Source organism: Vigna unguiculata, unplaced genomic scaffold (genome assembly GCF_037176805.1).
Source record: "Vigna unguiculata cultivar grain cowpea cultivar isolate G323 ecotype 2 unplaced genomic scaffold, ASM3717680v1 ptg000254l, whole genome shotgun sequence".
Classification (NCBI taxonomy): Eukaryota; Viridiplantae; Streptophyta; class Magnoliopsida; order Fabales; family Fabaceae; genus Vigna; species Vigna unguiculata.
Genome location: NW_028196890.1, coordinates 20079 through 32500, shown reverse-complemented (window position 1 = coordinate 32500; position 12422 = coordinate 20079). Strand labels below are relative to the sequence as shown.

At 33.4% G+C, this 12422-nt stretch overlaps 3 non-coding genes across 3 annotated transcripts; 2 read left to right on the top strand and 1 right to left on the bottom strand.

Moving 5' to 3' along the window:
* Positions 1–8849: 8849 nt before the first annotated feature.
* Positions 8850–8937, top strand: TRNAS-GGA (transfer RNA serine (anticodon GGA)). The gene has a single exon. It is a non-coding gene; the product is annotated as a tRNA-Ser (tRNA).
* Positions 8938–10043: 1106 nt separating this feature from the next.
* Positions 10044–10116, bottom strand: TRNAT-UGU (transfer RNA threonine (anticodon UGU)). The gene has a single exon. It is a non-coding gene; the product is annotated as a tRNA-Thr (tRNA).
* A 1836-nt stretch (positions 10117–11952) lies between these two features.
* Positions 11953–12025, top strand: TRNAF-GAA (transfer RNA phenylalanine (anticodon GAA)). Its single transcript has one exon. It is a non-coding gene; the product is annotated as a tRNA-Phe (tRNA).
* The last annotated feature ends 397 nt before the right edge of the window (positions 12026–12422 follow it).

Sequence of the window (12422 nt, the reverse complement as noted above, 5' to 3'; positions counted from 1 at the left end):
ATAACACATTACATTCTAAGGGGGAGTAAACTTCTTCTATTGGAAAAATCTTATATCTTATACTTATATGGTGGTACATTGTGAAACTAAAAGAAATAAAATAGAAAAAATGAACTATAAAAATTTGAATTTCATTTGAATATTCTATTCATATTAATATGATATGAATAGAATATTCAAATGAAATACTATAAATCTATTTATACGTCGTCTAGTATTTAATAATATAGAATATCTATCTGTATCTCTATATAGATAAATATAATTTTTTATTAATAGGAACTTACTTTTTTAAGAAAAAAGTAAATCAAAATATTCGATAGAATGATAATTTCAATTCAATTATATAGATATATAGAAAAAAACCATATATAATAATAGAAATGTAATAATAGAAATGGGAATTCTTGATAAAAATGAATAGTAATAGAAAATATTTTATTTGGGAGACAATATCTATTATCTAAATTTCTTTTTCATTATCCCTATATCCCTATATAGAATATCAGGCCCATCTCTGTATAAATAGAATCGCATATCAAGTACAATGAAAACGCGGATATAGTCGAATGGTAAAATTTCTCTTTGCCAAGGAGAAGACGCGGGTTCGATTCCCGCTATCCGCCCTATGTATTTAATAGTCATAGTATGAAAAATGCCATAGAATTTACTGCGTATAATGCCCTTCTTCTTGAAACCTTGTTTTTTTATCAAATTCAAAAAGTTGCGGAGACGGGATTTGAACCCGTAACCTCAAGGTTATGAGCCTTGCGAGCTACCAAGTTGCTCTACTCCGCGATAAAGAAAAGAATTGATAACTAATGAACAAAAACAAAGATGGAATGCGTCCCTTTACCATATCTATATAAATAGAATAAACCATTTATACATAACGGTAAAGGGACCCTCCTATGATCGCTGATAATAAAATGAAAAAAATGAAGATAATTGGAAATCCTTACCAACTGGATCTTGTTGCACCCGGCAAGAAACATGCATGAACCATTTCCCGAAGTATGTGTCCAGATAATCCAAAGTCTCGATAATTAGCTCTCGGTCTTCCGGTCGAAAAACAACGTCGATGAAGACGTATAGGTGCACTATTACGCGGTAGTGATTCTAATTTTCCATGAATTTCCCATTTCTCACTTAACGACGGAACTTTGCTTATTTCTTTTTTTGAGGATCGGCGAATCAAATGATATTTCTGTTCCAATTTTTGTCTCTTCTTTTCCCTCTGAATAACACTTTTCCTTGCCATAATGGTTAATTTGCTATTAGCATCAATGATAGAAGTCGGATCCTAGATGTATAAGTGGCTTCTCTTCCCTATAGAAGGAAATGAGATTCTTGCCAGATATATATAATAAAGAATTCAATTAACCGAATTTGCCCGATGTAGAGGCAATTAAGAAGGCTGCATAAGTAAATATATAACCTACGGAAAAGTGGGCTAGTCCAACCAATCTTGCTTGCACAATGGAAAGAGCCACTGGTTTATCTCTCCATCGAATCAAATTAGCCAAAGGTGTACGTTCATGAGCCCATGCCAAAGTTTCAATCAATTCCTGCCAATATCCGCGCCAAGAAATTAAGAACATAAATCCAGTAGCCCAAACAAGATGTCCAAACAAGAACATCCATGCCCAGACTGATAAACTATTCATACCAAAAGGGTTATATCCATTGATAAGTTGTGAAGAGTTCAACCATAGATAATCTCTTAACCATCCCATCAAATAGGTAGAAGATTCATTAAACTGTGAAATATTACCCTGCCATAGTGTAATGTGTTTCCAATGCCAATAAAAAGTAACCCATCCAATGGTATTTAACATCCAGAAAACTGCCAAATAAAATGCGTCCCAAGCGGAAATATCACAAGTTCCGCCTCGTCCCGGGCCATCACAAGGAAAACTATAACCAAAATCTTTTTTATCAGGCATTAACTTAGAACCACGCGCATCCAAAGCACCTTTTACTAAAATCAAAGTAGTTGTATGTAAACCAAGAGCAATAGCATGATGAACCAAGAAGTCTCCAGGCCCTATTGTTAAGAATAGAGAATTACTATTCTCATTTACAGCGTTTAACCAACCAGGCAACCATATGCTTCGTCCCGCATTGAACGCCGGACTGTTCGTTGAAGATAAAAGTATATCGAACCCATAGGAAGTTTTACCATGAGCAGATTGTATCCATTGGGCAAATATAGGTTCAATCAAAATTTGTTTCTCCGGAGTACCAAAAGCAAGCATGACATCGTTATGGACATAAAGTCCCAGAGTATGGAACCCCAGAAAGAGGCTAGCCCAACTTAAGTGGGATATGATAGCTTCTTTATGGTCTAACATTCTTGCCAAGACATTATCTTGATTCTGCTCTGGATTATAATCTCTAATAAAAAAGATAGCTCCATGAGCAAAAGCCCCTGTCATAATGAAGCCTGCTATATATTGATGATGAGTATATAAGGCAGCTTGAGTAGTAAAGTCTTGCGCTATAAACGCATAAGCAGGTAAAGAGTACATGTGTTGTGCTACCAAGGAAGTAATAACCCCTAAAGAGGCTAGAGCAAGACCTAATTGAAAATGAATTGAATTATTGATTGTATCATAAAGACCCTTATGCCCACGCCCCAATCTACCCCCCGGAGGAGTATGTGCTTCTAAAAGATCTTTAATACTGTGACCAATCCCGAAATTAGTTCTATACATATGGCCAGCAACTAGAAAAATAAACGCAATAGCCAAATGATGGTGTGCAATATCAGTTAACCATAAACTTTGAGTTTGCGGATGAAATCCTCCGAGAAGTGTTAGAATAGCAGTTCCTGCTCCTTGAGGGGTACCAAATATATGATTATTGGAATCTGGGTTTTGAGCATAAAGATTCCACTGACCTGTAAAAAATGGACCTAATCCCTCGGGGTGCGGCAAGATATCTAATAAATTGTTCCATCGAACGGATTCCCCCCTGGACCCCGGAATAGCAACATGAACTAAATGCCCTGTCCAAGCCAAGGAACTTACTCCGAATAGTCCTGACAAATGATGATTGAGGCGGGATTCGGCATTTTTAAACCACGAAACACTCGGTTTCCATTTTGGTTGTAGGTGTAACCAACCTGCTATTAAAGATATAATAGAAAGTATTAATAGAAAAATAGCTCCAGTATAAAGATCCCCATTAGTACGTAAACCGATTGTATACCACCACTGATAAACACCAGAATAGGCTATATTAACAGGACCTAGAGCACCCCCTCGAGTAAAAGCTTCTACAGCTGGTTGACCAAAATGAGGATCCCAAATTGCATGAGCAATAGGTCTTACATGTAAAGGATCCTGTACCCATGTCTCAAAATTACCTTGCCAAGCTACATGAAAGAGATTCCCGGAAGTCCACAGAAAAATGATTGCTAATTGCCCGAAATGAGAAGCAAAAATATTCTGATAAAGACGTTCCTCAGTAATATCATCATGACTTTCGAAGTCATGTGCGGTAGCAATACCAAACCAAATACGACGAGTAGTGGGGTCTTGAGCTAAGCCTTGACTAAAGCTTGGAAATCTTAATGCCATAATGATTTTCAAATCCTCCTAGCTATTATCCTACTGCAATAATTCTTGCTAAGAAGAATGCCCATGTTGTGGCAATTCCACCTAGAAGGTAATGTGTTACTCCTACAGCACGTCCTTGTACAATGCTCAAGGCTCTGGGCTGAGTAGCAGGAGCAACTTTTAATTTATTATGAGCCCAAACAATGGATTCAATAAGTTCTTGCCAATAACCACGCCCGCTGAATAGAAACATTAAACTAAAAGCCCATACAAAATGTGCACCCAAGAAAAAAAGACCATATGCAGATAATGAAGAACCATAAGACTGAATTACCTGGGATGCCTGCGCCCATAAGAAATCACGAAGCCACCCATTAATGGTAATGGAACTCTGCGCAAAATTTCCTCCTGTGATATGAGTTACTATCCCTTGATCACTTATACTACCCCAAACATCTGACTGCATTTTCCAACTGAAATGGAATATAACTACGGAAATTGAATTGTACATCCAAAATAGTCCTAAGAAGACATGATCCCAAGCGGATACTTGGCATGTCCCCCCTCTTCCAGGTCCATCACAAGGGAAACGAAAACCTAGATTTGCTTTATCCGGTATCAATCGTGAACTACGAGCAAATAGAACACCCTTTAAGAGTATCAATACTGTTACATGAATTGTAAATGCATGAATATGATGGACCAAAAAATCCGCAGTTCCTAAAGGAATAGGTAACAAAGCAACTTTACCGCCCACTGCTACTAAATTTTCACCTCCCCAAGTCAAACTGGTACTTGTTGCTGCACCTGGGGCTGTTGTGCCAGGTGCTAAAGCGTGGGTATTTTGTATCCATTGAGCAAAGATCGGCTGTAATTGTATAGCAGTATCTGAAAACATATCTTGAGGGCGCCCTAATGCGCTCATGGTATCATTATGAATATACAAACCAAAACTGTGAAAACCTAAAAAGATACATACCCAGTTAAGATGTGATATGATTGAATCACGATGTCTAAGGACACGATCTAATAGATCGTTGTATCGAATAGTCGGATCATAATCTCTTACCATAAAAATCGCTGCATGCGCAGCAGCACCGACTATGAGAAATCCACCAATCCACATGTGATGTGTAAACAATGACAGTTGTGTACCATAGTCAGTAGCTAGGTATGGATAAGGAGGCATAGAATACATATGGTGAGCTACAACAATGGTCAAAGAGCCTAACATAGCTAGATTAATAGATAATTGAGCATGCCATGACGTTGTTAGAATCTCATATATACCTTTATGACCCTGGCCTGTAAATGGACCTTTATGTGCCTCTAAAATGTCTTTTATATTGTGACCAATACCCCAGTTGGTCCTATACATGTGACCCGCTATCAAGAAAAGAATTGCAATAGCTAAATGATGGTGTATAATATCGGTCAGCCATAAACCTCCAGTTACTGGATCTAATCCTCCACGAAAAGTAAGAAATTCTCCGTATTTTGACCAATTCAAGGTAAAAAATGGGGTTGCTCCCTCGGAAAAACTCGGATAAAGTTGAGCCAAAAGATCCCGATTTAGGATAAATTCATGAGGAAGTGGTATCTCTTTGGGATCTACTGCAGCATTTAGAAATTGGTTAATCGGTAAAGATACATGTATTTGATGTCCTGCCCAAGAAAGAGACCCCAACCCTAGGAGCCCTGTCAAATGGTGATTCAACATAGATTCTACATCTTGGAACCAAGCCAATTTTGGAGCAGCTTTGTGATAATGAAACCAACCAGCAAAAAGCATTAAGGCTGCAAAGACCAATGCACCAATTGCAGTACAATAGAGTTGTAATTCATTAGTTATTCCAGATGCTCTCCAAATCTGAAAAAAACCAGAGGTTATTTGTATTCCTCGGAACCCCCCCCCTACATCACCATTCAATATTTCTTGACCCACTATTGGCCAAACCACCTGAGCACTAGGCCTAATGTGAGTAGGATCACTTAACCATGCCTCATAATTGGAAAAACGAGCACCATGAAAATACATGCCACTCAGCCAAAGAAAGATGATAGAGAGTTGGCCAAAATGCGCACTAAAAACTTTTCGGGAAATCTCCTCTAAATCATTAGTATGGCTATCAAAATCATGAGCGTCAGCATGTAGGTTCCAGATCCAAGTAGTAGTATCTGGTCCCTTAGCTATTGTTCTTGAGAAATGACCAGGTTTTGCCCATTCCTCAAAAGAAGTTTTTATAGGATCCCTATCTACCAAAATTTTAACTTCTGGTTCCGGTGAACGAATAATCATTGAGTCCTCCTCTTTCCAGACAACACATACAAAGAGACCTGCCAACATAAAACAGAATTAGTGAACTTATTAGAGATGTTTCTATTGAGTTTTGTTCTCTCCTATCTCTCATGTATTGGATATCTTAGTAAATTTCATTTCTTTAGTTTTTCACTAGAACAATTATGATCTCGAAGTCAATTCGGGGCAAGTGTTCGAATCTATTATGACATAAGAGTGAGGCGCTCAACGGACCTATTTTAATCTTCTAAGACCTTTTTGGGAACTCTGAATGGAAGTTCAATAATTTTTCGTGCAGCCTAATCAAATGTATTCAGATTTTATTCTAATTCTATTCCTTAGATTTTATTTTTTTTTTTAGATAAAGTATAAGTATGTACTCTATTTCAAATTGAGCAGGCATTAGCATTCATTATTAGGCAATATACCTATATTTTATTTCTTTTTTTGAAGGTCTCTTTTCTTAATTTGATTGAATATTAGTTTAAATAACAGAAAAAAGGAGAAAATTATCTACTGTATCCACATCTCGTTTATTTCTATGAAATACTAGACAAAATCGAACAAAATTAGAAGGGATATATTTAAATTATGTGATTGGTCGTTCCTATAGAAATGATTTTTGAATTTGATAGGGACAAGAAACAAGAATTTATAACAATATATATTTATCTATCTATATCTTTATATAGATAGATAAATATATAAGAAAAAAAAGAAACAGAGTGTTCTTATTCAAAACGCCCTGTGATCTTCAACCAATTCTGTGCTGCAATATAATTACCGGGGGTGAGAGCTATAGCTTGTTTCCAATATTCAGCGGCTTGATTAAACCAAGACTCCGCAACTTCTGAGTCTCCCTGCCGAATGGCCTGTTCTCCTCGGTCGAAATAGGTGAGTCAATTCCTTTCCTTAGAACCGTACTTGAGAATTTCCTGACTCATACGGCTCAGTAGTCAATTCTTTTTTTGTTCTATTATCTTGAAGTTAACTAAAAGAAAAAAAGAAATTATTAATATGAGTTTCAAACTTTCATTTTTACTAATAAATAAAGAATTTCAAAGAATTTCATCTTTTTTTTTAGTTTTATCTTTTCTCCTACCTTCAGAAAAGGGAATCAAGCATTGGCATTAACGCCCTAATTCTAATTTTCTGAAAGGTAACTATCTCGATTTTATATATCATATACAAAAATATATGATAGATTCATTTCTATAGAATCTTGGTAAAAGTTTTTTCTTTCTTATCTTATAAGTTCTTATAAGTAAAGAGAAAATACTTTCTATCTTTGGGATTTGATACTACACCGCTGCTCAAAATACCAGGGGATCCTTTTTATTACATAAGTGGATTCCTGACTTCTTTATTTATCATGAGATAAGGAAGCAGTTTTTATTATATCGATTGAAAACCGTGTTAATTGATCCTTACGATGCTTCCTTTATCAATTAGATCTTTTATCCATAGAAAAAGAGGGTATCTAGACATATCGATTTCTTCATATTTTTACTTCTATGAAGTTTCTTTGCTACAGCTGATAAAAATCGTTGTTTTGAACGATATATATATGTAGAAAGCCTTTCTTATTTATAATTATTTATATTTCTATATTTCTTATATTAAAATTTGTGGATTTGCTTGTTCTTTTCTTTTTTCTTTCTATAGTGGAGATAGTCGCACGTAATGACAGATCACGGCCATATTATTAAAAGCTTGGGGTAAAAATGGGTTTCGTTCGAGCGCCCGAAAATAATATTCCAAAGCTTTAGTATGTTCTCCGTTACTTGTGTGAATAAGGCCTATGTTATAAAGTATATAACTTCGATCATAGGGATCAATTTCCAGTCGCATAGCCTCATAATAATTCTGTAAAGCTTCTGCATAATTTCCTTCAGATTGAGCTGACATCCGTTACGGTCGTCATTCGGTTCAAAGAATCTCCGCTCCAGAACTGTACGTGAGATTTTCATCTCATACGGCTCCCCCCTTATGTGTGTAATGAGAAAAATCCATCAAATCAAAAAATATTCCAGTATTCTCATTCTCAACTGAACAGAGCTAGTGTTTTTACAATAAATCTCTAGCCAACCTTCCTGTCAAAAATTATTTCTTAACATTAAGTATGTAGGTACTTGATAAAAAAAAATAAGAACTTCAACAATTTCTTTGTCCTCTACGCTGCTTAATTTCCTGGAATTAGTCACCTCAATAATCTTCGATGGTTCTATGGGTATCCAAAATATGAACGAGATGGATATTTATTGTCCCAACCATTCCTGTTAGTCCCAATCTCGATAAGCCATGGATATAGATAGATACAAAGTTTTCGTGTCCTTGATTCCCAAGCGTAGTGCTTCTTTCCCAATGTTGCCTATCAGTACTAGTAATTTGGGGTTGACCTAACCCCATAAGTATAGGTATAACCTTTCGCTTAATACTAGAAACCTAAAATTCAAGCATATAAGGCTTCATTAATCGAGGATACACGACAGAAGGAATTAATCCTTTTATTTACAAATTTCACCTTCAACACGCGTGGGGTTTTTCCATTCCATTTTTTTTTGACCGAAATCGGTCAAAAAAAATGGAATCAAATCACACCATCTCTGTAATAAGTGAATGCCCTTTTTTCTCCTGAAGTTGTCGGAATTATTCGTAATAAGATATTGGCTACAATTGAAAAGGTCTTATCTATAAAATTTTCATTTATCCGAGATCTAGGCATAGGTAGAAATCCATTCTATAATTTAATTAATCATGGTGTGAGAAATCAATCCCACAAATAAAGGAATTGTATAATTATAATACAGTGCGAAATAACGTAAAAATGAACTCATCAATCAAATTTGTTTATCCTAAGACCTTGTAGGAGGTTTTTTTTTAATTTTACTTTGTATTTTTATAGTTTGAATAGGTTTTATGCATTTATGAAAAATAGGATTGATTCACTATTCAACATTCAACCGGTTTCTGGGCATCATTATATAGGAGAGATGGCCGAGTGGTTCAAGGCGTAGCATTGGAACTGCTATGTAGGCTTTTTGTTTACCGGGGGTTCGAATCCCTCTCTTTCCGAATCTTTACCAAATTCATCAATATTACTCATCCCAATGCATACCATTATTTCATATTTCAAATTTGTTTGTTGATATGGACAACTTTATATTCCTCATTTTTCGGTAATACAAAAAATAGTGGATAACGGGTGGGCAAGGAATAAAAATTTTCGCATATCCATGTCTATGATATATGAATAGCAGAAAATCCTTGTAAAAAAAACTCTTGTTATTTTAGTTAAGTTTAAGTTTGACGAGAATAATATTCTACAACCAGTAATTCATTTATTTTCAAACCAACCCATTTATTATCTATTATTTGATTAATTAAACCTTTATATTGGAAAGGGTGAACAGTCAAATGATTTGGCAATTTCTCATGGGGGGCTGAATCAAAATAATTTTGAATAAGAGTTTTAGATTTTTGTTCATCCTTTGCTGTAATAATATCTTGAGGTTTACAACGATAACTTGGTATATCCACTATACGACCATTAACTAAAACATGTCTATGGTTTATAAATTGGCGGGCTTGAGGAATAGTCGCAGCCATACCCAATCGAAAAAGTATGTTATCCAAGCGCATTTCAAGTAGTTGTAATAAAACCTGACCAGTTGATCCTTTAGCTTTTCCGGAGATACGAACGTATTTAAGCAATTGTCGTTCTGTAAGACCATAATGAAAACGCAATTTTTGTTTTTCTTCTAAACGAATACGATATTGAGATTTTTTACTGAAGCGCAATTGATTTCGAAATTCGTTTTTGACTGTTGGCCTTTTACTAGTAAGTCCTGGTAAATATCCTAGACGACGTATTTTTTTGAAACGAGGTCCTCTGTAACGTGACATAAAAACTCCTTTTTTAAAATGAAAAATCTTATAAATCGAAATGAAAACTAAACGAAATGAAAAATATTATAGAATTCTAAATGAAGCGAAATCTACTAAAGTTTTATAGTACAAAGAAGAATTAGATGAATTTTATCAATATCCGAATTTATTGTATATAAAAGAATACAAAAAAGTAGGTTAATTTCTTGATTTCTTCCGCAGAGATCGAACTCTCTCCAATTTTTTATTTCTAAAAAAGATATTATCAATTATGTAAAAAACAAATAGAGAAAAGCCGGTTATCGGATTCGAACCGATGACCATCGCATTACAAATGCGATGCTCTAACCTCTGAGCTAAACCGGCTAATGTAAACGAAATATACATATGCAGAAGAATTGAATGGGATCTTAGTTATCAATTTTTAGTTATTTATAACAAAATTCAAATTAATACAAACATCAAAAATAGAGAAAGAAAATATAGAAAATCAAACCCAATTTTTATTATTTCTATTATTTATTTTATCTGATAACATAAAGTGCAAGATAATAATTAATATTATATTAATATAATTTATTTAATATAATTTATTTCGATCTACTATTCTAGATATATATTATTAAATTGATTTCTTTCAAAAAGATTATTTATTAGTACTTAAAGTAAATTTGAATAAATATAAATTTTAGTAAATATTTATTAAGGAATTCCATATTTCTAAGTAAATGTCTAATTCTATATTATATTCAATTAAAAGAATGGTTTTTTTTAGCCACTAGATTCGTTTTAGTTATATAAATTGTATATGAATAAATGGATTGTTTATTTTCTTTTTTTTTTTAAGCAAAAACAAAAAAAAAAAAAGAATCGACCATTCGAGTATTCTAAATTGTATGAAAAAAGAAGATAAGTAGGTACATAGAAGATAAGTAGATATGTGGTCTATATCTGTGTATATTGAATTGTTAATATATAGATATTAGAATTAGTTCTGATTCAAACAAATAAAGGTATCCAATATAGATGAAATAAAATCTATAAAATTGGAGAAAGGGGTTTTTAATATTTAATAAAATAATATGTATTTAATGAATTCAAAAGTTCCCGCATAATTCTCATAATAGAAATGAAAAAAAAAGCATTCTATTATAATCAGATTCAAATAAAAAAAAAGATGGGGATATGGCGAAATTGGTAGACGCTACGGACTTAATTGGATTGAGTTTTGGTATGGAAACTTACCAAGTAATAATTTTCAAATTCAGAGAAACCCTGGAATTCACAATGGGCAATCCTGAGCCAAATCCTGTTTTCTGAAAACAAATAAAAATTCAGAAAGTGATAATAAAAAAGGGATAGGTGCAGAGACTCTATGGAAGCTGTTCTAACAAACGAAATTGACGACTTTTTTTATTGCATTAGTAAAAGAATCCTTTCACCAAAATTACAGGAATGGATCAAAGATAAACATTTAGAAACATATATATATACTGAAATACTCTTTCAATTTGTTACTTTTTATTTTATTATTGAAGATCTATTTGTGATAAAAATATTCACAAATGAAAAATGTGAATCAAATCAATTCGAAGTTGAAGAAAAGATGGAATATTTATTGATGAAATTATTCACTTCATCATAATCGGCTAAAACCCTTGAAGAACTGATAAATCAGATGAGAATAAAGATAGAGTCCTATTCTACATGTCAATACCGACAACAATGAAATTGAAAGTAAGAGGAAAATCCGTCGACTTAAGAAATCATGAGGGTTCAAGTCCCTCTATCCCCAAAAATACTTTTTCATTTTCTAATTTTTTTCCTATATCCTCTCTATCTTGAAGTCCTTATTTATGTGTTTTATTCGATTTATTATTTCCCAACGAAATTGGAATTTTTATTTTCATCAATTTCCTATCTATCATAATTTTCTTATCTATCATAATGACAAGGGACGAGTTTTGGAATAGATATAAATATATATGTGAAACACATAGAATTTTTTTTAATCAGAAATGTATAAATTAATATCTTATTTTTTAGCAAGGAATTTTCATATGCGTAATTAACGATTAACAATAAAAAATAATTATTACTGCGGAAACTCACTTACAAACTTTTTTTTTACTTAGTTGATATAGATTCATTAACATAGATTTTAAAAATCTTTTAAAATCAAAGTATTAAGCTTCAAGAATGGTCGGGATAGCTCAGTTGGTAGAGCAGAGGACTGAAAATCCTCGTGTCACCAGTTCAAATCTGGTTCCTGACACAAGATTCATTTGTATGAGTATCTATCCCCCATATTCATTTTAATGAATATGGGGGATAGATACTCATACAAATTTGTGTTCTTCTAGATTCTGATACATAACATATTTCTTTGATCTATTTAGGTATCTGTAGATATACTTTTCCTAGATGATTAAAGAATAGATGCAATTTTTTATTAGGTATATTCGCTTATCTATAGTATCTATATATATATAGATATAGATATATAGATAATGAATTCTTTATCTATTTTTTTCCTTTTTTTTCTGCGATACAAAAAAAGGTTTCTATTTCCATAATATTCGAGTGGTTTAATTAGTTGGTTAAAAGACCTAAAAGTCGAAGTTCTGGGGTGGAGTGAGAATATTAAGAATTCATCTGAGAAGGATTACCAA